Below are 27,559 nucleotides of genomic sequence, written 5' to 3'. Positions count from 1 at the left end.
AAGACACCAGGGAATATTCCTTAATGTGCCTTAAGGCACATAAAGCATGATGGGGATTGGAGGTAAACCACCAGACACTAGAACTTACATCTTAATTGCTGTAATGGCCCCAGTGACCGTAGAGGGATCAGGGGTGGGGCGAACCACTAGAACAACAGGGCTGACTTTCTAAAGTGCTGTAACACACTGAAACCATAATAGGGATTAGTGGGTTGGGGGATACACTAGACCATCAGGACCTAAGTCATACTTGTCATAATGTCACTAAAGTATCAGGGTTCCTATCAGCTGACTGAAGACACAGGTTAGCGAATGTGACTTGGTCAAGCTGTAAATGCCGAAACGGCAAAATATCGAAGTGGCATGTAAGCAAATTCTTTCCCTGGGAAAGAATTTGTTTGGCTGCTTTGGTAGTTTGCCATTTTCGGCACTGTAGTGCAATTTCAGAGTTGGTATATTTAAGTAGGGGGGTGATGGGGCGAAGCCCCTCACTAAATATTATGTATTAAAGTGTTGTCTTTTTTTTTTTTTTTTTTTTGTTGGAACAGTGTTTTTTTTCCCTTGGGAAAAAACACTGTTCTGAGAGTCCGGTTTTGTAAGCTTTCGCTTAAATGGGGTCGATTAATCACCGTTCGTTAACCTAAGGGTTCGGTGATCTAATATAGACCCAAACTATCACAGGGTTGAGGGTACCATTGAAGGTTAGGAACAGGTACTGTAGTGTGTGTGTGTGTGTGTGTGTGTGTGTGTGTGTGTGTGTGTGTGTGTGTGTGTGTGTGTGTGTGTGTGTGTGTGTGTGTGTGTGTGTGTGTAAGTGACTGGAGGGAAGATTCCACTGCCTACACAAGGAGCACGGTAATACAGTGATGTGCAGATTAGACATGATCTGCATGTCACTGTAGTACCAGCAATTCAGGGAACATGCAAATTAGTTGATAATGTAGACCAAGCTCATCATAGCTAGCATGTTCCTGAATCACATATGGGCACATCATACTAGAAGGTCTTTTCTAGGGTCATCCATACACAAAAGGACCTTTAATTAATTCCCAGGATAGTATCTCATCCAGAAAATCTAGTATGCCATTTTAGGCAAGGTTCAAATGACAAATTCACCACTGTAACAAGAACAGGCAAGCAAAAACTGAGGGTAATGCTACTCAATGCTAAAAGTCTAAATCTCAAAATACACTCTCTTGAGGCACTCCTTAAAATGGAGAACATTTATATCTGTGCTTTGACTGATACCTGGTTCAAGGCTCTAGAGAACACCCCTGCATAATCAGGCTGTAACTCATACCACACTTTTCGGCCAAATAATCTGGATCAGAACACCAAAGGCAGAGGTGTGTCCATATTCATTAAGGATATCCACACCTCCAGGCAAGTTACGCAGCATAATGCATCCGAGGTTATCCAAGTGCAACTAACTCTGGGCAAAACTGTAATCCAAATTGTAGCTTGCTACAGATCCCCTACGATGCCTCAGAATTCCCACTCCTCTATTCTTGATATACTGGAAAATATTAGTGTTCAACCAAACACCCTAATAATGGGCAATTTCAACTACCCCACCATTAACTGGAAAAACTACTTATGTACCAGTACCTTCACTCAATGCTTTCTGGAATTCATAAATTCCAATGTCAACTTATCCACACCCCCACCAGGGGCAACAATATCCTAGACCTAGTCATTACCAGTATGAGTGACCGGTGTTCCACAACTGAAGTCAACTCCTCGTTGGTCAGATCCAACCATAAGCTAATCACCCTAGATATCTGCATCCCACCCCCACCCACCATTAAGGAAACCACAATAAAAAAATTCTCCAAAGCCAACTTCATGCTTCTTAAGACAGAAGTGGTGAACTTCATGACACCCATGCAGATGGACAATGCAGTTACGACAGCTGAATCCAGCACAAATGCACTCTATAAGCACTTACACAAGTGCATGGATTATGCTATCCCAAACAGAACCAAGATGCTATACTCCAAAAAAAGAAAGCCAATCTGGTGGTCCCCTGCCATAAACAAACTCTACAACAGAAGGAAGAAACTGTTGCAAAAGAGAGTAAACTCCCATGAGTGGAGGAGCTCCCTCATCAGCCTCAGTAAGAAGCTGAGATTCCTTATAAGATCCTCCAAAGCTAGCTATGAAAACAAAATTGCCACTGATTCTAAGGGCAACCACAAAGCACTCTATAGCTATGTCAAGAATCTCAAAGGCAACACCCAGATCTGCACTGAGTTACTGCACAACGGCACAAAAATTACAGAACCAATTGATATTGCCAACATCCTGGCAGATAGGTTCAGTGCTAACTTTACCCCCCTCTCACCCCCTAAAGGGCTTATATCTATACAGGAAGAATGGAGAGTCCCTGTAATTACAACTATGCAGGTAAAAGCTGCACTCTTCAAAACCAAAAACACAGCATCCATGGGACAGACAACATCCCAGGCTGCGTTTTACACGAACTTCAGAACAAACTGGCTCCCCACCTAAGCACCATGTTCAATCACAGTCTCACATCAGGCATTGTGCCCACTGAATAGCGCACAGCAACAGTTATCTCACTCCACAAAGGGGGAGCCACCACTGATCCTGAGAACTATTGCCCTATTAGCCTGATAAGCCTGGTCTGCAAGGCCATGGAACATATCATCATGGAACTCATAAACAAAGACATTGGTAACCTCCAAACTCTGGACCCCACCCAGTTCGGGTTTGTGAATGACAGATCAGAATCTGATCGACTTCTTTGAGGCAGTCACTAAAACCGTAGATGAGGGTAAGGTGGTTCACACAGCCTATCTTGACCTCGTCAAGGCTTTCTACACCATCCCCTATTCTGGAATTATAGCTAAACTCACTAAACTAGGTATAAATCCCTACGTCAAAAGATGCGTTGCCAACTGGCTCACTAACAGAACCCACACTGTAAAAGTTGCAGACTCCAAATCTGATTTCAAACCAGTGACAAGTGGAGTACCACAAGGTTCAGTCCTGTGACCTCTCTTGTTTGGTATCTACTTCTCTGAAGTGCAGGCTAACACAGAAGGCCTCTGGCTAATGAAGTTCGCAGAAGACTGCAAGCTAGGAGCCATAGTTGAGTCCCCAAATGATGCGGACATCCTACAGAAGGGCCTCACTGAGACAGATGCCTGGTGTCAGAGACATGGCCTCAAGCTCAGTGCCAAAAAGTGCATTGTCATCCCCTTTGGTAAAAACTCTGTACCCATGAATTACCACATAAAAGGCAATCTACTTAATGCCGAATGTGTGATAAGAGACCTTGGGACCCAGGTGGACAGTAGTCTCTCCTTTGATAATCACATCGCCACAGTAGTCAGGAAACCCTTCTATGTGGCACACCTCATCACAAAAGCATTCTCATCCAGGAAAAAAGAGGTCATTGTTCCCCTCTACTTGGCACTCATTAGACCCATTATAGAGTACAACGTCCCTTTTGGAATGTACCTCACAAGACATTTGCAGCAGCTGGAAAGGCCACAGAAGTACCTCACAAAGAGGATTACTGGCCTCAAACAGATGCCCTACACTGACCGTCTCAAAAAACTCCAGCTTTACTCTGTACCATATCACCTACTCCGAGGTGACCTCTGCCTAACATATAAAGCTATGTTAAACCCAGAGCTGTTGGACATGCTACACCTAAAGAAATCCCAATCCCTCTGTGATGCCTGTGCCCTGGCCCAGCAATCAAGGATCCTCAATCCTCACCACTAACACCAGAGAGGGCATCTCATATGAGAGGAAAGGATAACAGATACACACAGTAAAGTGCAATTTCCCTTAAGAGCACACAGAGATCACAGTCAGTCTGGGGCTGGTCGCTGCCTTGCTCTCCAGTTCCCCAATAAGACTCCCCACTGGCACAGCTATAGGGTTCAGATCTCAGCCTAGCTGGGCATGCTAAAATCTCCAGCACCATTTCTGTCCAACCAGTGCTTCATGTCCCTGCCCAAGTAGCTGACACACACACACACACACACACACACACACACACACACACACACACACACACACACACACACTTTGAGATAAGAGTTTATACAACCACACAGATACTTCTGGGGAAGGCTGGCACTGGTTTTCCAGCTGTGCCCCTTTTACCCAGAATATACAGTAGTAATCGCTTGCCACTACCCAGCTAATATTATCAGCTACCCTAAGGCCCTTAAAAGGGTGTCCAATTATTACTATGCAATATTATTATTCAATTGGTAGATGTGACTAAACAGTCAAGGTTTATTAGAGTCACCTGGTAGAGGATCCTTATATACATGCAATGTACTCTAGAGCTTAATAAATACAAGTAAATCACAAGATTTTTCTAGATTTTTAATAAGCTTGCATTTTTTTATTAAACCCTTTTATTTTTGTTGTACTATATAACTTAACTTATCTCTACACAAACCAGCCACAGTTAAAAGGTTTTAAAATATTTAATAATAAATAATTGAAACCACAAGACAATACTTTTACTACACAGTGTTATTCAGAGTTCAGAGATCACACGGAAATACTTAAAATAAATCAGTAGCACAGTTCTGACATTACAGAAAAACACTTAGTCTAATCTTTATAATTCCTTGCTAATCTAAAAGAAAACACAAGTCTAAGATAACTAACATAAAGAGAACATAAGGCAGTGCTGAATTGGATGTACAAGACAAAAATGCTTAACGCTCTCTTGTTATCACTGTTTAAATTGAAACTGCAGTTCTGCTAAAACATTACATCATCTTTTACACTTTCCTGGTGTTCCCAGGCTGACAGAAACTGCATTTACATTATTTTACACTTAGAGCAATAAAGGACATTCCATATGTAAATTCTGGTCACTAACTTTAGCCTTAAAACAATAGGCAGGAAGCCTTCATCTAGCAGGCCTGGAGCTGACTTTTAAACACCAAAGGCAGTCATGAAATAATTTTAATTTCAAAGGACCAACAAGAAATGCTGGACTTAGCTTTCTTTACAGCAGATGGCAATGTTGCCACATTGTTTTAAGTTCAATATTCATTTTACAAATGATAGAATTATCTATAAATTCTATCTGGCTAGGCTGGCAGCCTTCAACCATCTCTACCAGTCTTCACACCCTCCGAGCTACACGCTGCAGGGGCCTAAACCTTGTCACCATAATAAACAGGACATGCTGGAGGGATAGATTCCTGTCCCAGAGACTTCCCATACTCTGGAAAAAGCTACCCATCTATGTCAAGCAAAGTTCCTCATTGGCACTCTTCAAGAAAAATCTTGATAAGTGAATGGGAAATAGGAAATACACCCCGCAGATCACTTCTGTGGCTCTGCTCGACAGGGGCAAAGGAAATTAACTTTCTTGGGTGGCATAAACCAGGGAACCTTGTTGGCTAGGCTTACTTGGGCCGATAGCCTAGTACCTACCTATGAACCTATTTTTCAACAATAACATATACTGCCTCTTCAACCAAGCAGCTCCAAGATGAGCCGATGTTTTTCTTTGCAAAAAAGTAAAACTGTCTGGAGCAATTTAACTATTCCTACATTGAAATAAAACTAAACTATTGCTATTTTTGCCTCCAACCCAACAATCAATCTATTTCTTCTTAATGTTACCAGTCCTTAATATTAAAACTGAGTTTGTACAAAATCCAAAACTACTAAGAATAATAATAGACCACAGATTAAGATTTAATCAGCAGGTCCAACATACAGTTCAAAAGCTAACCATAAACAAGTTTTCTATTAAGTAAAACCATTGTCAACCAAATATTCTCTTAAGACTATAGCTCAGACCTATCTACTCCCTAATGTCTGTATGTTTTATCACTTTTCACTAACCTGCAGATCTCTCAGCTAACTAAACTCAGCTATTATTCAAAAAATGCAAGGTATACAAGTACCCAAATTAACTAAACACATCACTTTCTGGCACTTCACTCCCTTAACTGCCTGGAGATATCTAGTCCTAGTCTTTATTTATTTATTTATTTATTTAGTTAGTTATTTAGTTATTTATTTATGTGTTTATTTATTTGTTTGTTTGTTTATTCATCAGGTTCATCCCACTAGGCCAGTGTTCTTTTTTCAGGGGAGACAGAAGATGGTATTCATATGAACCAGGGGAAATTTGGCTAGGACACGTCCACTCGCTTTCCACCTGAGCTACACCAATTCAGGCTGATGGAACCTCAGTATAATGTCTCATTTGAAGAAAGGCACACTCAGGGGTGCAGCACCCTGTTATGCTATACTGCAGTTATTGTATTCTGTTAATCATTTTGTACATACAACTACTTCATTAACTTTTATAACATTATAATCATTCATCATTATTTTGGTCAAAGACTTTTTTATGCATGTTATCTCTTTTTTAATTATTTTATTTCTGTGTTAAGCATGGACCATTTTATTCGATTTTGTATAAAGTGTCTAGAAACTGTAATAAACTTGAAATAGGTAGTTTAAGGAGCAATGTTTTGTTGTCAGTCTTTTATCACTTACTGAGAGGGCACTTGTGTTTTACATTCTCACCAGTGACAGACACCTCTTCTTTGAACAACTATGTCTAGAACATACTCTGAAGAAGACCAACACACAAGCAAATAAAGTCTACCTTAAACTCTATAGTATACTATCTTACTATAGTATATACTATATTACTATAGTAATATATACCATGTACTATATAGTATAGCAATATATACTATATACTCCTTCTGTGGTTCAAAGAATGCTTTCATGAGTTGAAAAACTAACCAAGATAATTAATTTACCACGCTCCACTTCAATAAAGAGACAGCACACCAAACAGACCTTTTACTACCTTTATTGAATACACAAACATAACTTATGGCATCATAACTTTGTTTATTACTTAATTTTATTTGCTAAGCATGAAAAACATCCTTTAATCATCCATCAGGGCAGCGTACCTCCGCTCACCCTACCCAAATAAGTAGCATCTTCCCTTCACTCACTTATTCTTAAACATCAAGGCAGTGTTCCATCGCTCACTTTCAGCCCAAAATCCTACAGCCATCCAAAACACAAGGGAAATCAGCATTCACCCACACACTTTCACCCCAAACTTCTAACCACCAAAACAAACACCAGAAGAGGAACAGAAGAGGACAAGCCTGCCCCTCTTCTCTGCCCAAGCCCCTTCACCTGAGAAAACAATAATGGCTCCCAAAAAAATATGAGGGCCGGTTAGGTAACAACATCACACAAAAATGTGCTCCCTCACCAACTACCAACACCTAAAACTGCTACAAGTCTCACCCTATATCTACTTCACTTCCTCCCTCCATCCTACAAGGAATTAACCCTTCACTACCCAGACTTAACCCACCCCCAACTTAAAAACCCTGCCTAATCCCTTCCCCAACCCCAGCCAACTCCCCTCACTTGCTCACCTACCCTCACCACTGAAGCTATTCCGTGATAAATGTGTTTGATATTTAGCAAACTACAATTGTACAAATTTACTCTGACATTTGCACTAAGGGAGTTAAGCATATTTTAGTCAGCAGAGTTAAGTGTGCCCTTCTACATAATTAGAAACTGATGAACATGTACTGCCCCAGATCAATACCTCACTCCTTTTTCAGTTTACTGTGAGACACCAACTGTGAAAATGACCTTTTCTGAGTGGGTTGGGTTCATATGGAGACGAATGGAATTTACACCCATGTTACTAATGGCATAACCTCTGAACTAAGACTGTAATAGTAGCAGCAGACATGAGGGTTAACCTCCGTGTAGCGGCAGGGTCTGAGGGCACACTAAATCCTTGTGATAATGCTTTTGCATGAAACATTTTGACTAAGTATTTTCTTTGCTTTTTACATTCAAAAGTTTAGAGACAGAAAAGTGACTTTGAATTTGCCCAGGAGATGCATAATTAATATTGCACATTTTATTTATTTACTTTTGTATAAAGCTCACGTTATTTATATGAACATTATGAAAAATAAGTACACACAGGCATTTTGAAAATATAAATAACATTATTTACATACAGTTCACACATAAAATCTTTCAGCTGGCCAACAATGAGGCAATATAAAATGGACTAGAAAACTACTAGAAAATCATGAATTTGGACTGTATGAGTTGGTATTTAAGCGAAAGCATGCATTCACCTTAAACTGCTTTTATTCTTATGATTGTTTTACTTATACCTCTCTTGCCTTATTCAGTGTTCTGCACCTATAATATTGATACATATATGTATGTATGATGGGTACATGACCTATAATCAATATGCAAAAGCATCAAAGCAAAACCAATCAATGCCAGCATTTTAGACAACACAATCACAGAAAAGCAAAAACAATGAAAATTAAAATGAGCAACAAAGGAAAATAATTAGTTTCCTTTTCCAGTCATACAACAGGATCCTACTGTGATGCCCCTGCACTGGCCCATTAATCAAGGAGCCTCAATCCTTACCACTAGCACCAGTGAGAGACGTACACATTGGGAGGATAACAAGTACACACACAGTAAAGTACAATTTTCCTTAAGAGCACACAGAGATCACAGTCGGTCTGGGGCTGGTTTCTCTCTCTCTCTCCAGATCCACAATAAGACTCCCCACTGGCACAGCTATGGGGTTAAGATCTCAGCCGAGTGGTCAAGTCAAAACCTCCAGCACCATCTGTGTCCAACCAGTGCTTCGTGTCCCTGCCAAAGTAGCTGACACACACACACACACACACACACACACACACACACACACACACACACACACACACACACACACACACACACACACACTTTGAGATATTAGTTATATACAAACATACAGACACTGCTGGGAAAGGTTGGCACAGGTTCTCCAGCTATGCCCCCTTCTCTCCAGACTATAAGGTAGAAATCATTGCCATCAACCACTTATCAGCTACTATAAGACCCTTACCAAAGGGTGACCAATTTCACTGTGTAACGTTACTGTTATCCAAACAGTTAGTGTGACTGAGAGACTATTGGAGTGGCTTGGACAGTATCACTAAATACATGCAAGTACTCTAGAACTTAAATTATCTCTACACAAAACAGCCACAGTTGAAATATTTAAAAATATTTAATAAATAATAAAAACACAAGACAATACTTATTACTTCAACACAATGACATTACAGAGTTCAAAGATCACAGGAAATGCTTTAAAACAATATTGCAGGATAGTGTGACATAAATATAGAAAACAGCTAGACTAATCTGGCAAAATTCCTATCTAACTCTAAGAGAAATACTAAGTTCTAAATAACTACTTACATACAGAGCAAAGCAAGTGCCTGGTGAGTGGTTGTCAGCTTTAGACAAAATCCAAAATGCTTAATCTTTCTTTCTGAGAAAGTCTTAAATTGATGACACCTAGTACTGCTGAGTCATTTCACAATTACATCATTTTTGACACCTCTGCTGGAGTTTCTCTGGCTCACAGAACTCAAAATTTAACATTTGCTTATAATCTTGCACCTGCCAGGAAACCACAGCAATAAAGGACACTTTGCTTGTAATCTTGCACCTGCCAGGAAACCACAGCAATAAAGGACACTTTACATATCTTCTTCTTCTTCTTCTTTTGGCTTTTCCCAGTTAAGAGTCACCACAGCGGATCACCTGTCCGCTCATGATTGGCAGTGGAGTTTTACAGTGCCAAGTTGCCAACCCGGCTCCCAACCTTCTACAGAAGGCACACACTCACACCTAGGGCCAATTTAGAGTGTCCATTCCACCTACAGCATGTCTTTGGGATGTGGGAGGAAACTGGAGAACCCAGAGGAAACCCACGCAACCACAGGGAGGACATGCAGACTCCGACAGAAGGCACCCCAGCCGAGGATCGAACCAGAGAACCTCTTGCTGTGAGGCAGCAACACTAATTGCTGCACCACCACGGCTGCCCAAAGGACACTTTACATACAAAACCTAGTAATTAACTCTTGTCCTAACAGAACAGAAAGAATTTCTTAGTCCAGACATCCTGTCTCTGAGCTTGAGATCAGTCACAAAATGCTTCACTTATCAGCTTTCTTCCAGCAGGGTGCACTGTGGTTACATTTATGAAGCTCAAAACATATAACACCATTTGTTTTACATTTAGCTTTCTTACATTTGTGAAAACATGCCTGTGGATCATATTAATATTCACAATGACATAGAATTATTTAAAAAATCTAACTGGTTGGGCTGGCACCCTTCACAAAGGGTATCTGACTATCTTCTTTATCTTTTTGTCTTTATCTTACAACCTGATTGAGTTTCATTGTGCCACCTACTGATTCACTTTCCAGAAGTAGGTAGAGTCCTCTGTTGCCTTGTTTTTTGCTATTGCAACTCCTGTCTTAGCCTCTTTGTTAGCAAACCAATATTCCTTCCTAGCTCGATCCATCTATTCTGTGTCCCACTTTTTATATAGTTTTGTGTGTGTGTGTGTGTGTGTGTGTGTGTGTGTGTGTGTGTGTGTGTGTGTGTATATATATATATATATATATATATATATATATATATATATATATATATATATATATATATATATATACACACACACATACACACAGAGTCTACTGAAAAAGATCAGAAGACCCACATGTCAATGCACACAGCGTTGACTACAAAATGTCAATATGCTACTATGCATGTATTGAACAATAACTTCAGCGCATACAAAACTGAAAAAAAAAGACAAAGAAACACCTGCACCCCCACCGCCTGCTAATTGTGTATACCAACTCCAAGCTCATACAATATTGGGGATTTGGGGATTCTCCATTTCCAAAATTGTTTGTTCTTACAGGCCTGTCATCCAGCTGCTTAGTCTACCAAATTTTGCATCTATCTATTTATATATCTTATTTGTGTGTGTGTGTGTGTGTGTGTGTGTGTGTGTGTGTGTGTGTGTGTCTGTGAGTAGATAGATATTTGTGGGTAAAGATATATGCACTAAAGAATTATAATGAAATAACAGTAATGACCATATGTTACACTTAAAATTTATTTATTTAACATTTGTTTATCGGGAAAGTCCGACTGGGACAGAGCCCATTTTCAGCAGAGGCCCAGGAAGAAACACTCCAGGCATATGTCTTTTGGAATGTGGGAGGAAACCCACATGAATAACATGCAGACTCCACACAGAAAGTACCCCAGCCAAGAACAACATGCAGACTCCACACAGAAAGCACCCCAGCCAAGAAATGAACCAAAGAACCTCTTGCTGTGAGGCAACATCATTACCTGCTGCACCACTGCACCTCATATTAAATCACTGTGCGCTGTTTCTGCTACTATTCATTTGTATGATTCCTGGTTTCATCTCATGAATACATAATTTAATTTTTTAAGAGCCATAAATCGGCGTCTCTGACCAGAGTCCATAAGGTGTGGCAAATTTCCAAAACTTTCATCTGTCAGTTATTCCTTACTGACTCAGGTAATATCCTCACTAGGCTGTTCTTAACTAATAGCAGAATGGAAGAAGGTGCCACACTTTTAAGTCTGTACCCTTTCTACATTCTGTTGAGACAACACAAACCTGGCAGGCTCAGTTTTAATGAAAATATGTAAATCATAGGTCACACTCTATCATAAAAAGATACACAAGCAAGCTGTAACTATTTACAAATGAGCACAATGGTGCACTCTGCCTGTACAAGCATGATGTTAGGAAAACACATAAGGCGTGAAACACCAAACTACAAATTGACAGGTTGTTAAGAGTATAGAAGACATTCAAGCCACCTGACCATAGATTCATATGTATTTGTCAAGAAAAAGCAAATTATAAGTAAAATAATAACAGTGCAATTCCACAGACTCCTTCAGTCTTTAATGGACTTCAAGTCAACTCTTTTTTTTAGGTCCCAGGTGGATGCCTGTTACTGAAGAACACTGCAGATGTCCTGCTTTATTTTTTGAATGTCTGTGTTTCTGAGTCTTCTGTTGATAGATGTGGTTTTATTCCCCAAACTCTTGACTAATAGCTGCTGAGTTGGAATGTCCTGTGATAGGGTCAGTGGGTTGCAGATTCACTGTTCCCAGTTATCCATTGTACATTGGATTGTTCTTGTGGGACTGGCTGAAGACATCATGGTGAATTTATTTTGTTGAATAATCAGTTTAAACCTTTCAGTAGTACCAGTTTTGCGATACTTAGGTTGAGATGATTTCTCTGTGCCCTTCATCACTTTTCCTTTTATTGGTTTGCAAGTAAAAAGGTCATAGCCATATGCTGTGTAGAGATGTATTTATTCCCATTGTCTTGTGTTATGCTCAGCTCTGACGGTTAGTGCATCAGGATGGGAATATTATTATTAAGTCCTAAGTGAAGTACCTTGATAAATGCATGTCTCCTTTTCAAAGTAACTACAGAAAACTCTTAGAGAAAAAAATGACTGACAACTAATGCAGATGTTTAGGGCTATAAGTTGTTAATGAACTCCTGTAGTCTGGGGTTTGATTCCCATGGACTCCATTTTACCTATTGCACAAGTCTAAGCAACTAACCTAACAAGTCAGTGTTAGGGAAATTAGACTAGGATCCACAGTGGTCTCCTAGGCTGTATGCCTAGCAGCTACTATTTATTATTTATTTTATTTTGCATTTGTTGTCCGGGTTTGTCTGGCTGAGCTGATACCCCTTTTTCTGAGGAGGCCTGGGGTGAAAAGCTCCACAAAACTGACAATATGAAGTTTTACATGAAAATAGAATTATAAACAAAACATTTATCAAAATGAAAATATTATAAACAAAAACATAAACATTTTCTAGTTGGAAACCGTAAAAGCATAAAACTTATTTACAGAAGTAGACATTTAAATTAAGATATTTCAGAGGCAATATGCAGAGTTAGTAAATACAATCAGGGTAGTACAGTAGTGAAGGTAGTATCAGACTAAAAATATGCTGACAATTAACAGAAGTAAGACCAATGAGGGCAGGCAGTAAGCTACGTAGGAGAGATGGATAGTTTATGGAGTGTGGCGGTTACTTCTGAAGACCTTAACTTGCTAGCCTGCTATCAGTATAGATTCTTAGCTCTTTAGCAAGAAAACTGAGCATTTTGCTTTCGGTATGGATTTCTTCCTTTTTCATGTGTTAAGATGAAGCTCTTTATCATGCAAACCCTGCATTTTAAAAACAATTCATTTTAGCTTCGGGTCATTTTTTTATCAACAGGTCTCAACATGAGGTATGTACATATAATAGGCAGTAGATCAAGGAACTATAGTTCTAAAGCTATGGATACCTGGTCTTGCAGTAAGGACAACAAATTGATGCCATTACCTTATCCAGGCTGGCACCATAGCCATGTTTTTTTTTTTTATGGTCTACATCACCCAAGTTGAGGTCAGCATATACAGCTTTCGCATTTGCTTTTCATCCACATCAGCTCCTCTGGTTTCTAGGCTGATAAACTAACCCTGGGCAATAAAAATATAGTCAGACCTTTATCACTCTATCCTACTGCCCTACACAGCAAGCATTCTCACAAGATATACAATGTAATTATAAGTTAGAAATGTATAAGTAAATTATAAGTTAGAAACCTTAATATATTAAATATTTTGTGTTGGACTTATACTGAGCTTTATTTTCACAAGCTCTTAGTGAAACACCCTTCATGTAAATTAAGGAATAATAGACATAAAAGCAAAACATATTTTAAAGAAGTAGCACCCAGGCACATCAATAGTTGTGACTTTATACTTTATTAATTGAATATTATAAATTTTTGTTACTAATTTCATATATTTTATTATTTTTTTCCCTCCTTTTTTCAGGTCAGTTGTACATAGTGTATATAAAGGTTTATAATACTTGTTTATTGATGATTGTATTGTTAAACATTATATTATTTGGAAAATAAAAAATTATTTGGAAAAAAAAATAGTTGTGAGCCTTTTATTTATAGGTGCACTTGTATTCTGTTTGCCATTATCAGTGATAAGAATGGATTTAAAATACCAAACTGTACATCTGAGAGATTAAATTCAGCAAAGCAACCATTGCTAAATATCCCCGAAATTAGGAACATCTGAGCTAAAGAGATAGCACCTGGGAGTACAAGGCAAGGGAATATGAGATAAGCCCCGGTAACCATCTTGACAAATGTACTTAATGAGTAACTGACAAATATGTAATCAATGGCAAGTTAAAGAGGGGAGGTTATTTGCTGCAGACAATAGTGTTAATAATTAAAACAAGGGAAAATTATATCTTAGGCTCATCACTACAAGAGATTAAGATTTTGGGTTCATTTAAAGTGCAACAGTAAAACAGTAAAGAATGGAGACCTTCAGTACAGAAGCAAATTCTGGCAATTAAAGAGAAGACGTTTTATGTACAGTACGTAATGGCATTTTCTAACATCATAACGCAGCTGTTCACTAGAGACAGGGGCAGCAGTATTTTATACGTGACCAGTCTGCTAATATTTTTTTTCTTTCCTTGCCCAGAAGGAGATTATACAAATACTGTGGTGCAGAGACTTGCAAATTAAGCAAATCTTTGAAACTTGGTAACTACCTGGCATGCAGCATGTTCAAACAGCGGTGTAAAAGACAAGTTTGTCTCTGATGTAAAGGCAAACCACTTGCTGCTGTATTTGACTGCTGTGGGTACAATATTGAAGTAGACATGTACATGTATGAAAGGCTGTCTGTGCGTACAATATTGAAGTAGACATGTACATGTATGAAAGGCTGTCTGTGCGTACAATATTGAAGTAGACATGTACATGTATGAAAGGCTGTCTGTGCGTACAATATTGAAGTAGACATGTACATGTATGAAAGGCTGTCTATGCGTACAATATTGAAGTAGACATGTACATGTATGAAAGGCTGTCTGTGCGTACAATATTGAAGTAGACATGTACATGTATGAAAGGCTGTCTGTGCGTACAATATTGAAGTAGACATGTACATGTATGAAAGGCTGTCTGTGCGTACAATATTGAAGTAGACATGTACATGTATGAAAGGCTGTCTGTGCGTACAATATTGAAGTAGACATGTACATGTATGAAAGACTGTCTATGCATTTGATACACTATTACTTAGAAACGGGAGAAAATCTCAGAGAATTAGTGCCATGACAGGGGAATGATACAAATCAGATCTCAGGAAAATCTAATAAACAAAAACTGTTATACAAGAGTTTCTCAAATAATAAGAGCACCATCCCTGTGAATGCAAGGGCCCCTTTCAAGGGAGGAAAAGGCAATTCTGAAAACAGTGTTGTGTACTTAACACAAAAACTATCCATTACTGATTTTATGTGGAATCAGGCCAAATGTAGAAGGACAACAGTCAAGCAGTATGCATAACTATATATATATATATATATATATATATATATATATATATATGTAAACAAACTCTTGATTACTAAGATTTTTAGGTGTGGGTGTTTGTTGCATTCTAGATGTGTATCATTTGCCTGTGTGTGTGTGTGTGTGTGTGTGTGTGTGTGTGTGTGTGTGTGTGTGTGTGTGTGTGTGTGTGTGTGTGTGTGTGAGTGTGTGTGCGTGCGTGCGTGTGTGTGTGTGTGTGTGTGTGTGTGTGTGTGTGTGTGTGTGTGTGTGCGTGTGTGTGTATGCATATATGGGGGAGCTCACATCTCCCTGTGGACAGCAGCATTGTGGAACTCAAATGATCCACATAAGAAAGATATCTATAGGGGTAGGACACTCCATAGGGTCCACTAGCTGGCCCACTCCTGACCACCTGATTTTCACTGATGGTGGAATGAATGGGCCTTTTGGGCCTCCCAGAGTTAATTGTGTATGCTAACCTTAAACATAACACTACTACTGATTACAACCCTACATACTAAGTCATATACTTGCACATACAGTTGTGCGGGTTTATATTATGTTATCGAAAAGTGAGTTTGCTGAACTGCAGCTACATCGGAAATGCAGTTCAGAGAACTGTTGATGGTGAGATCACAGTACAGTGAAGAATGGAAAATTTGCCCTTTCCTCATTGTAATGTGATCTGGGAGGTATTATATATGATTAGCAGGAGGGGTGCAGCCTCCCATAAGAGCAAATTCACTGAACTGCATTACCGATGTAGATGCAGTTCGGCTAACTCACTTTTCAATAACATAATATAGACCCCCACATACACACACACACACACACACACACACACACACACACACACACACACACACACACACACACACACACACACAATAATTCAACTAATTCTGACATTAGAAATGCATCTGATGACCTCTGTATCCAATATATATATGTTTACATACATGCATACATGTGTGTTGAGCAGAAGGAAAGAGTACTTCGAGGGGCTGATGAATGAAGAGAATGAGAGACATAGAAGGTTGGATGATTTGGGGATAGTGAATCAGGAAGTGCAGTGGATTACCAAGGAGGAAGCAAGGATAGCTATGAAGAGGATAAAGAATGGAAAGGCTGTTGGTCCAGATGACATACTTGTGGAAGCATGGAGGTGTTTAGGAGAGATGGCAGTGAAGTTTTTAACCAGATTGTTTAATGAAATCTTGGAAAGTGAGAAGAAGCCTGAGGAATGGAGAAGAAGTGTATTGCTACTGATTATTAAGAATAAGGGTGATGTGTAGAGCTGCAGTAACTACAGAGGGATAAAATTGATCAGCCACAGCATGAAGTTATGGGAAAGAGTAATGGAAGCTAGTTTAGAACTGAGGTGATGATTAGTGATCAGCAGTATGGTTTCATGCTGGGAAAGAGCACAACAGATGCAATGTTTGCTCCGAGAGTATTGCTGGAGAAGTATAGAGAAGGTCAGAAGGAGTTGCATTGTGTCTTTGTGGACTTAGAGAAAGTATATGACAGGGTGCCTAGAGAGGAGTTGTGGTATAGTATGAAGAAATCAGAAGTGGCAGAGAAGTATGTAAGAGTGCTTCAGGATAAGTATGAGCATAGTGTGACAGTGGTGAGGTCTGCAGTGGGAGTGACAGATGCATTTAAGGTGGAGGTGGGATTACATCAAGGATCAGCTCTGAGCCCTTTCTTATTTGCAATGGTGATGGACAGATTGATAGACGAGATCGGACAGGAATCCCCCATGGACTATGATGTTTGCAGATGACATTGTGATCTGTAGTGAGAGTAGAGAACTGGTTAAGAAGACCCTGGAGAGGTGGAGATATGCTCTAGACAGAAGAGGAATGAAGGTCAGCAGGACTAAGACAGAATATATGTGTGTGAATGAGAGGGAGGATAGATGAATGGTGAGAATGCAGGGAGTAGAGCTGGCAAAGGTGGATGAGTTTAAATATTTGGAATCAACAGCTCAGAGTAATGGAGAGTGTGGAAGAGAGGTGAAGAAGAGAGTACAGGGAGGATGGAGTGCGTGAAGAAGAGTGTCAGGATTGATTTGTGACGGATGGGTACCAGTAAGCGTGAAAGGGAAGGTCTGCAAGAGGGTAGTGAGACCAGCTATGATATACGGGTTGGAGATGGTGGCATTGACAAAAGGCAGGAGTCAGAGCTGGACATGGCAGAGTTAAAGATGTTAAGATTTACACTGGGAGTGACGAAGATGGACAGAATTAGGAATAAGTGTATCAGAGGGTCAGCTCAGGATGGACAGTTTAGAGACAAGCCAGAGAGGCGAGATTGCATTGGTTTGGACATGTGCTGAGGAAGGATGCTGGGCATATTGGGAAAAGGATTCTAAGGATGGAGCTGCTAGGTAAGAGGAAAAGAGGAAGGCCTAAGGTAAGGTTTATGGATGTAGTGAGAGGACATGCTGGTGGTTAGTGTGACAGAGCAAGATGCAGAGGACAGGGAGAAATGGAAACAGATGATCTGCTGTGGTGGTCCCTACTGGGAACAGCTGAAAGAAAAAGAAGATATATTTTTATGTACATAGTCAGAAATATCAATTTACCATTATGCTAACTTTCAGTATCTCAAGCACAGCTCAGAATGACATACCAACCCACTAAAATGCTGAAACATGAATCGCTACATATCACAAAAGAAAATATAGAGTATCCCTTTACAGTTGCTAACTACCAAGTACACTAACTAAAAGGTCCACATTGAAACATAAAGCATACACACTACAAATACCACTAGCAAAAGCCAGACAAACAATTTTCCTTTCAGACTGCACAAATACACTCTCTCTCACACACACACACACACACACACACACACACACACACACACACACACACACACACACACACACACACACAAAAACACATATATACAAATCCTCCCCACATAAGTCACTGTGTGTGTGTGTGTGTGTGTGTGTGTGTGTGTGTGTGTGTGTGTGTGTGTGTGTGTGTGTGTGTAGTTAGAAAGGTATACACATATACTAACTTTATAGTCACACAACCATGACCAAAGGCAAAACATCGAAATGTTACTAACTCACGAGATCCCACTACAGTGAGGAAAAGGGAAAATTTCCCGATCCACTGTGTACTGCAATCTCCATTCAAAAGCTTTGGGTTTTCAAAACTCGATCATCATATTGTCTCAACCATATCAATTTTGAGTTTCTGAAAACTCGAACAACTGATAGGAACCCATAAAAAAAAAAATATATATATATATATATATATATATATATATATATATATATATATCTGGGTTCACTTTAAAATCTTGAAAGCTCAAAATACTGAGAACTCATAATACTGAATCTCATAACATCAAAAAACATACAGGACACCAGCACTGACTATATTACAGCAGAAAAACACAGAGAAACATATTATCTTTTGCAATTATTAAAAAAAAAAAAAAAAAAAACACTAACCATATATATGCAGGGGGCAAGCCCCCTTGCACCCCACAGCCCCCACACCACCTGCTACTTAAATATATCAACCTCGAGATCGCACTTCACTACACTAAGATCAGTTATGTTGTAGTATAGTACATTAAAAGGGAACATGACTAAGGTTACAACAGGCAACCATGAAGCATGTAATGGTATGTTTGCCATTTACTTCTGTGAAGTGCGATCTCGGAGTTGATATATTTAAGTAGCAGGGGGTATGGGGGGGTGCAGTGTAGAAGGGTAATATGTTTCTGTATGTATTTCTGCTGCAATATAGTCAGTGTTGGTGTCCTGTATGTTTTTTGATATTATGAGTTTTCACTATTTTGAGCTTTCAAGATTTTGAGATTCAGGATTTTTGAGATTCAGGATTTTCAGCTTTCAAGATTTTGAAGTGAACCCATATATATTAACAAGGGTTGGGAAGGTGGCCTAATGGTTAAAGTGTTTGCCTTACAAACACAAGGTGCAGGGTTTGAGTCTCACAAGGGATAATTGGCTAGGCTTAAAAATGGCTCGCAAGGGCAGTTAGCCTTATATATATATATATATATGTTTGTGGTACTTTTGAATGAAATGCTCAAATATCAGCTTCTGTTTCATCATCAGAAGGAAATGGTTGACAGGTGTATGAGATCACAAATCCTTGGGATTGCGTGATATCAGAGTTAGTATATATAATTACAAGGTGGGGGGGTGCATGGAGCTTGCCCCTGCAAAAAATTAGTTTTTTATTTTACATGCTCTGAGGTTAATCCTCAAAGTACATGCAGTAGCTCATCGACATTTTGTTTTGATGTTAAGGCATTGATGTATCAGACGTTTAGCATTTAAAACCTTGATGTAAGATAATCTATCCATATCTATCTGTATATGTATATAGATATATAAACAGATTCATAATCTACTTGTCTATAACTATAACTATATATATATATATATATATATATATATATAGATATATAAATAATCAAAATAAAATAAACATATAAACAGACACACATACATATATATATATATATGTATATATATATATATATATATATATATATATATATATATATATATATATATATATATATATATATATATATATATATATATATATATATATATATACATATATATATATATATATATATATACATACATATACTTGGGTCTATATTACAATGTCGAACTCACAGGAATCCGAACATTGTAATATTGAACCCAAATGTTCAAAACACGGAAATAGCGGAGCCACGGACGGTTGGCCATTTCCTCCACTGTGGTGCAATCTCGGAGTTGGTATATTTAAGTAGGGGGTATGGAGGGCACAGCCCCCCACATTAGGGGGTGTGGGGGTGAAGCCCCCAGATTAGATTAAGTTTAAAGTGTATGTGTTTTTTTTTTTTTTTTTGTATTGGAACAGCAATTTTTCCCTAGGAAAAAAATCACTGTTCTGTGTGTTCGTACTTTTTTGGGTTTTGAACTTTACAGTTCGATATTACATTGTTCTGACTCTTGTGAGTTTGAGAATGTAATATAGACCCTATATATATATATATATATATATATATATATATATATATATATATATATATATATAGAGAGAGAGAGAGAGAGAGTACACCGTGCGCCACAATAATGCTCCAGTTTGAAAAAGACAACATTGTTATGCACTTCTCAGCACCGTTAACCTCTAGTGTCATACTACAGGATAACAGCAGCCAGTCCTGGCCACAACAGAATAGCAGCAAGAAGCTAATTCAGCTTTAAAGCTGCTACATACAAAGCTATATTAGAGTTAAGCATCTTTTAGCTATTTTAATGCCTTTTCTTCATCAGAGGATTACTTTACTTCTGGGTTCTGCCTTTGTGGCAGCACTTAAGTGTTTCATGAATTTCAGAGCTGCATAACATATTATGGTCCTACACTTTTTTCTGTAGATAGTAAGATCAGAGCAGTTTAAGTCCATTAACTGCAATAATTATGATCAGGCTTTAAATAACTCATTTATTCTCAACATGGATGTCAGGATTCACCTCTTCAGCTTTACTTGGCTTCACTCAAGGTGAATGTATTGACATACGTGTCTGGAACACATAACAAGTTGGTTATGATGTGAGACCTGTGCATAATGCTTGGACACGTGTGACTGACAGTTATAGCTGCTATCACTGTGTATCAAAATTACAGTGAAAAAGCAACTGTTAGAATTTGCTGTTTCATTGTCAAAGCCTTTTTCACAGACCCCTCACATGTATCTGCTTCTTAAATATGCTCAAAATTGCTGTTTCTCAGAAATGTGAACCTGTCAGGATACCATTATCTCTGTCTTTAAATGCATGTCAAACAGACTACACATCTGTGATCATACATTGGAATGTTGAAAACAAATAACTTGCAATTAAACCTGGCATGCAGCGAAAGAAACAGAGACGGACAGAGATTTACAAGAGAGAGAATTTCTCTACAGCTGTTTGATGACTTAAACACACCGATTTCTGTTCAGCAATTTTGAATTCCCCAGATGTTTTTTTTTTTCTGTAAAACTACACTGTCCTTGTGGTTTCCATTTGTATACTGCACTGATTTAAAGACCTGCTGTTTTTATTTCTTTTTGTCCACAGCAGTATGACCATGCAGCTGGCATATAAAAATAACGAGGCAATGAAGGGTGGAGGGGATACAGAAGGGCTTGCCCCTGCAAAGGGTGTTTTTATTGTTTTGTACAGCAGGTTGTGACAATACCCGTTTATTAGTTAGTGAGTCACCCAGACCCTATTTCATGGATTTCAACAAACAAAGATCTTTCCCAATAACCTTTAAATGTTTCCAAAACTTCAAGATTCACATTTACAAAATAACCTTAGCTTACACATTCCACAATTTATTACATTCAAGCTTTTCATTTAAAATCATTTTGTGACATTTAAACCTACAAAAATAAATATCATTTAAAAAAGTGAATTAATATAACCAACTACTAATATAATTGCTGAGCGTGCACAACTAAATCATTTTAATGTCTTGTTTTTTGGTTCTGGTTTGATAGTTAAGAATTCATTCAAACCTGGAAGAATATTTGCTGATAGTTAAACTGTCAGAATAGTTTCCTTCTGCCCAACGGGAGTTCCTGATCCCTCCCAGAGAAGTATACCTTCTCCAACGCATAACTCAAACAACTTTTGTAATTTGTACATAAAGTAGAATGCTTATACAGTTCATTATTTGCATACACATAATCCTGAGTTTTTTGATGGATTATCATTTTCTTGCACAAAAAAATGCATTACAGGAACAACAGGCAGTAGTGTACACCATATTGTTGCTGTTACAGTTAAAATTCATATCAGCCGCATGTATTTTACAGAATCATCTCTACATGGCCAAGTGACTTTTTATTGAATTTGTATAAGGTACAATCGCATTTTTGAATGTAAAGTTAGTAGAAAGTTAAGGTTACTGAAATGAGTTTTTTTATGTTGGACGTGTAAGGGATTTTGTTACATGGTTTACTTGATAGTATTTTGTAAGTTTGGTTAATGACATAAAGTTCAGTAGTGGCATTAAGTGCTGAGTAGTGAGTGGATTACTAAAACACTGTTTTACTTATGTGCTTTTTTCTTCTGCCTTTATTTTTTATTGTAAGATCAATGAATAATGGAGATTGGGAATGCAAGTGGAAGATTTCTTCAGACATCTTTGAAAATGTAGGTTTACTGCCAGGGATAGTTAGATAGTGAGTCACTCAAGGTACATCATTGACCATATTAACCAGCTAATTAGGCCTCTTGTGAAGCTCATATTATATAGGATAGTGGGTGTTATCCTGGTTTTCTCTTATGAGTTATAAGCCCTCAAGATAACACATCCACAACGATACGTTCTGTTTTGTACAAGTGTGTGGGATGTGTTTTATTTTGGCCTGTGCATGTTGTAGTTTCTCTTTTCTCTTTTTATCCACAGTCATAGTACACAGTCATTATCACATGATGTCTGCAGCTCAGCATCTTAATGTGTATGTGCAGACAAGCCCAGTCATCAAAACACAGACACACGTACTCACACACACACACACACACACACACACACACACACACACACACACACACACACACACACACACTCCATAGTTCAAGGTAGTCAAACTGCTATGGTCATGCTCTCTCGTGAAACTCAGTAAACCAATGCATATTACTATCATCTATGGTACTGTTACTGAGACCTTGCATACCTGTGCTTAAACTACTGAATGAAGTTGAACCCCTGCTTACACAAACATGATCATTAATTACATCCTCTTGTATGACTATGGCTGTACACCTTAGATGTTTTACTGTGTCAAATGAATTAATAAATACATAACTAGCTGCCACACAGCTTAACTGCTATCAGAACAGAGTATGCAACTCACTGCCCCTTAACACATACACATATGCATACCTCACAAACTCATAGCTCAGGAATCAAGGAGAAAGCTAATACTAATGGTAGACAAAGGAGCAGAATCAGGGAGAGTTTCTGACTTTGCATACTTAGAAACTTGTTACAATAACAGGCGTTGCATTAGCATGTTATCTGAAGGATAGTGCATCTGAAACGTAGATGTTTCCCACCATTATTTAGTGTCTGCAGTGTTCATTGGTTTTGTCAGAAAAGCCACAAACTTTACCAGGAACAGACTAAAATGTTGTTGTCTTTCGGCTTTGCCTGGTTAGGGGTCGCCCCAGCAGAACTCCAGTCTGCTAATGATTGGCAGTAGATTTTCACGAATGCCAAGGTGCCAGCTCGACGTTCAACCTTCAATGAAGGCATGCCCATTTAAGTATGTCTTTCGAATGCCCACCCAACCGCGGGGAGGACATGCAGACTCCACACAGGAACAGACTAAAATATCAGACAAAAAAACTGAGACATTCTGTGAAATCAGAGAAAAATAGAAAGCATCTATTTCACCCACACATGCATACAGACATACATACGTGCATACATACATATGTGAGCGCACACACACACACACACACACACACACACACACACACACACACACACACACACACACACAGACATACTCACACACACATACACACATTTAAATAATTTAAGTATTTAGCTGGCAACAGCAAGCAAAGTGCCTGTAAGAAAAAAAAACTTGCTCCTGCACGTGTGCTTTTGCAATCCCATGTCCCACTGCTCCCTTTTGCAATCCCATGTCCCACTGCTCCCTACATTTCCTCATTGTGGTGATCTTCATTGCCAGGTGTCAGTTACCACACTGTGTCTCTCTAAGTGAAGATGTAAGAAATACTGAAATAACCACTGCTTATCCAGGAAACACCAGCGATAACCACAATGACCACAGCCTGAATAAGTTCAGTAATCCAAAACCAAAAAGGAGCAGGCACGCTGAAGTAAAAAGAGAATTTAAATTCTCTTTTTACTTCAGCGTGCCTGCTCCTTTTTGGTTTTGGATTACTGAACTTATTCAGACTGTGGTCATAGTGGTTATCGCTGGTGTTTCCTGGATTAGCGGTGGTTATTTCAGTTTGTCTTTTTTGTATTTGAAGTGGTTTTGGAATTTTTAAGATGTAAGACATGTCCTTCATCTCTCAAGTGGCAGAACATGTAATGTGGTGCAACATTCTTTGTTTTTCATGTATCAAGCATCTAGTATAAGGAAGAATAGCTGAACCTGATGAAGACAAAGTCATAAGAATGCATGCACACTTTAGTGTGTTACAATCACCACTGCAAGCAACATTAGTGAAAATCTGTCCTGATAAGCAACATCATCATTGCATTCAATAGATATTTCAGAGCAGAGTAGAACAAACTACAGTATAGTACACAGCAATATAGTACAGAAGAGCAGCTTATATTCTTTGTCTTTTATTTCATACAAATTGCACTGCATAACAATTTCTAAATAATAAACAGGTAAAGGGTTAGCAGACGTATCCCTCTAATTAATTCTTACTTTCATACTTATCCTGTACAAAGTAACATCTGAATTAATGTTCAGTGTTGCAAATAAAGTAAGTTCCAGTGATAACAGCTCATCCTGGTTGTTCTTACTGTAGTCCCCATTAGTGTTTATTATATAGTTCAAGGTGATGAAGCAGTTTAGCTGTTGTGTGACATCTGTCTTGTTATTGGACTATTACAGGAAGCTACAGAATGGTTCACAAAGCACGTCAGTCATATTTAGTCATGTGTGCCTCAGTCAATGGCTAATGGAAGTAAAACCTGATAGATAACTGAGGTGAACTCCCATGCCATGAAATTAAGCATCAGAGATACTTCAGGTGCAGCCAACATTGGGTAAGACAGTGATTCAGGTCGTAACCTGATATAGGTCCCCAACCATGTCCCAAGACTCAAACTCCACTTTCCTAAGCACCCTCGAGAATATTAGGGTCCAACCTAACACTGTCATGCTGGGTGACTTCAACTACCCCTCCATTAACTGGTTAAACTACTCATGTACCAATACACTTGCCCAACGTTTCCTGGAATTCATTAATTCCAATGCCCTGGACCAGCTTGTTCTTGTTCCCACTAGAGGTAGCAACATCCTTGACCTGGTCATTGCTAACATGGGTGACCACTGCTCTACACCAATAGTCAACTCCTCCCTGGTTAGATCCGACCACAAACTAATCACCTTGGAAATCCACACCCCAAACCACCCCCACACCCCACCCCCGCAAAGGTAACCACCATGAAAAACTTCTCCAAAGCTAACTCTGGGCTCCTAAAAACAGAAATGGCTAACTACACGACACCCATGCAAATGGAGAATAATTGCATGACTGCCAAATCATACACCAATGCACTGTACGAACACGTACACAAATGCATAGATCTCACCATACCCAATATAACAAAAATGCTCGCCTCCAAAAAAAGGAAGCCAATCTGGTGATCCCCTGCTATAAACAAACTACAATAGAAGGAGGAAACTGATGTGGAATAAGGTGAAGTCCCAAGATTGGAAAAAATTCCTTATCAGCCTCAACAAAAAGTTGAGATCCCTCATAAAATCCTCTAAAGCTAGCTATGAAAACAGAATTGCAGCAGATAGTAAAGACAGCCACAAGGCCTTCTATAGTTATGCAAATAATCTCCATGGCAATACCCAGATTTGCTTTGAGTTACTGCACAGTGGTACCTCCTATACTGAGCCAACAGATATTGCCAATGTACTGGCCGACCGATTCAGAGCCAACTTTACCCCCCCCCCCCAAAGGACCAATAACAATACCAGTAGATTGCCAGGCACCCAGTATTCCTGCTGCACAGGTTAAAAGAGCACTATCCAAGGCCAAGAATACAACTTCTATGGGACCTGACAATATCCCTGGCTGTGTTCTACATGAACTACAGATTGAATTGGCACCTCACCTGTGTGCCCTGTTCAATCATAGCCTCAACGCAGGCTTTCTCCCTACCAAGTGGTGCACTGCTACAGTCATCTCTCTCCACAAAGGAGGAGTGACTACAGACCATGGAAACTATCGCCCCCATTAGCCTGATGAGTCTGATATGCAAAGCTATGGAACACATCATTGTGGACTTAATAAACAAGGATAGAGGAAATCTTCAAACTCTGGATCCCACACAGTGTGGTTTTGTTAAAGGTAGATCATGCCTTCTCAATTTGGTCAACTTCTTTGAATCAGTCACCAGAGCTGTGGCAAGGTGGTTCATACAGTCTACCTTGATCTGGCCAAGGCCTTTGATACCACTCACCACTCAGGAATTATAGAAAAGCTCACTAAGCTAGGCATCAACCCCTATATCACTAGGTGAGTTGCAAATTGGCTCACAGATAGAAATCACAGTGTGAAAGTAGCCGACTCCAAGTCAGACTGCTGACCAGTCATGAGTGGAGTCCCACAGGGTTTGGTCCTGGGTCCTCTCTTGTTTGGTTTCTAGTTCTCTGAAGTTCAGGCCAACACAAAGGGACTCTGGCTGACAAAGTTTGCAGACAATTGCAAGTTGGGAGCTATTATTAACACCTCAAGTGATGTTGACATCCTACAGAAAGGCCTCACTGAGACCAACGACTGGTGTCAGAACCATGGCCTTAAGCTCAATGCCAAAAAATGTTTCGTCATCCCCTTTGGGAAAAACCCAGTTCCCATGAATTACCACATTGATGATAGTCCACTGAACACAGAAGACATTATAAGAGATCTACGAACACAGGTTAACAGCATCCTTTCTTTTGACCACCACATTGCCACTGTGGTCAGAAAGTCCTTCTATGTGGCACATCTCATTGCTAAGGGTTTTGCATCCAGGAAGAAAGAGGTCATTGTTTCCCTCTACCCTTTCCTCTTTAGGCCAGTCATCAAGTACAATGCCTCATTTGGTGTGTAAATCACTGGACACCTGCAACAACTGGAGAGGCCACAAAAGTACCTCACAAAGAGGATCCTAGGCCTGAAACACTTGTCCTATATGGACAGACTCAAAAAACTCCAACTATTCTCTGTCTCATATCGCCTACTTAGAGGCGATCTCTGCTTGACTTACAAAGCCATGTCTGACCCATCTCTGTTAGAAATGCTACATCTAAAGAAATCCCAATCCTTCTGCACCACATGCTTCATAGACCTCAACCGCATTACCAGAATCAACAGAACAAGCTGGAGGGACAGGTTCATAACCCAGACACTGCCCATGCTATGGAATAGACTTCCCATGCATGTCAAA

Source organism: Protopterus annectens, chromosome 6.part0 (genome assembly GCF_019279795.1).
Source record: "Protopterus annectens isolate FY-2018-M chromosome 6.part0, PAN1.0, whole genome shotgun sequence".
Lineage (NCBI taxonomy): Eukaryota > Metazoa > Chordata > Ceratodontiformes > Protopteridae > Protopterus > Protopterus annectens.
This window is presented reverse-complemented; position numbering follows the sequence as displayed.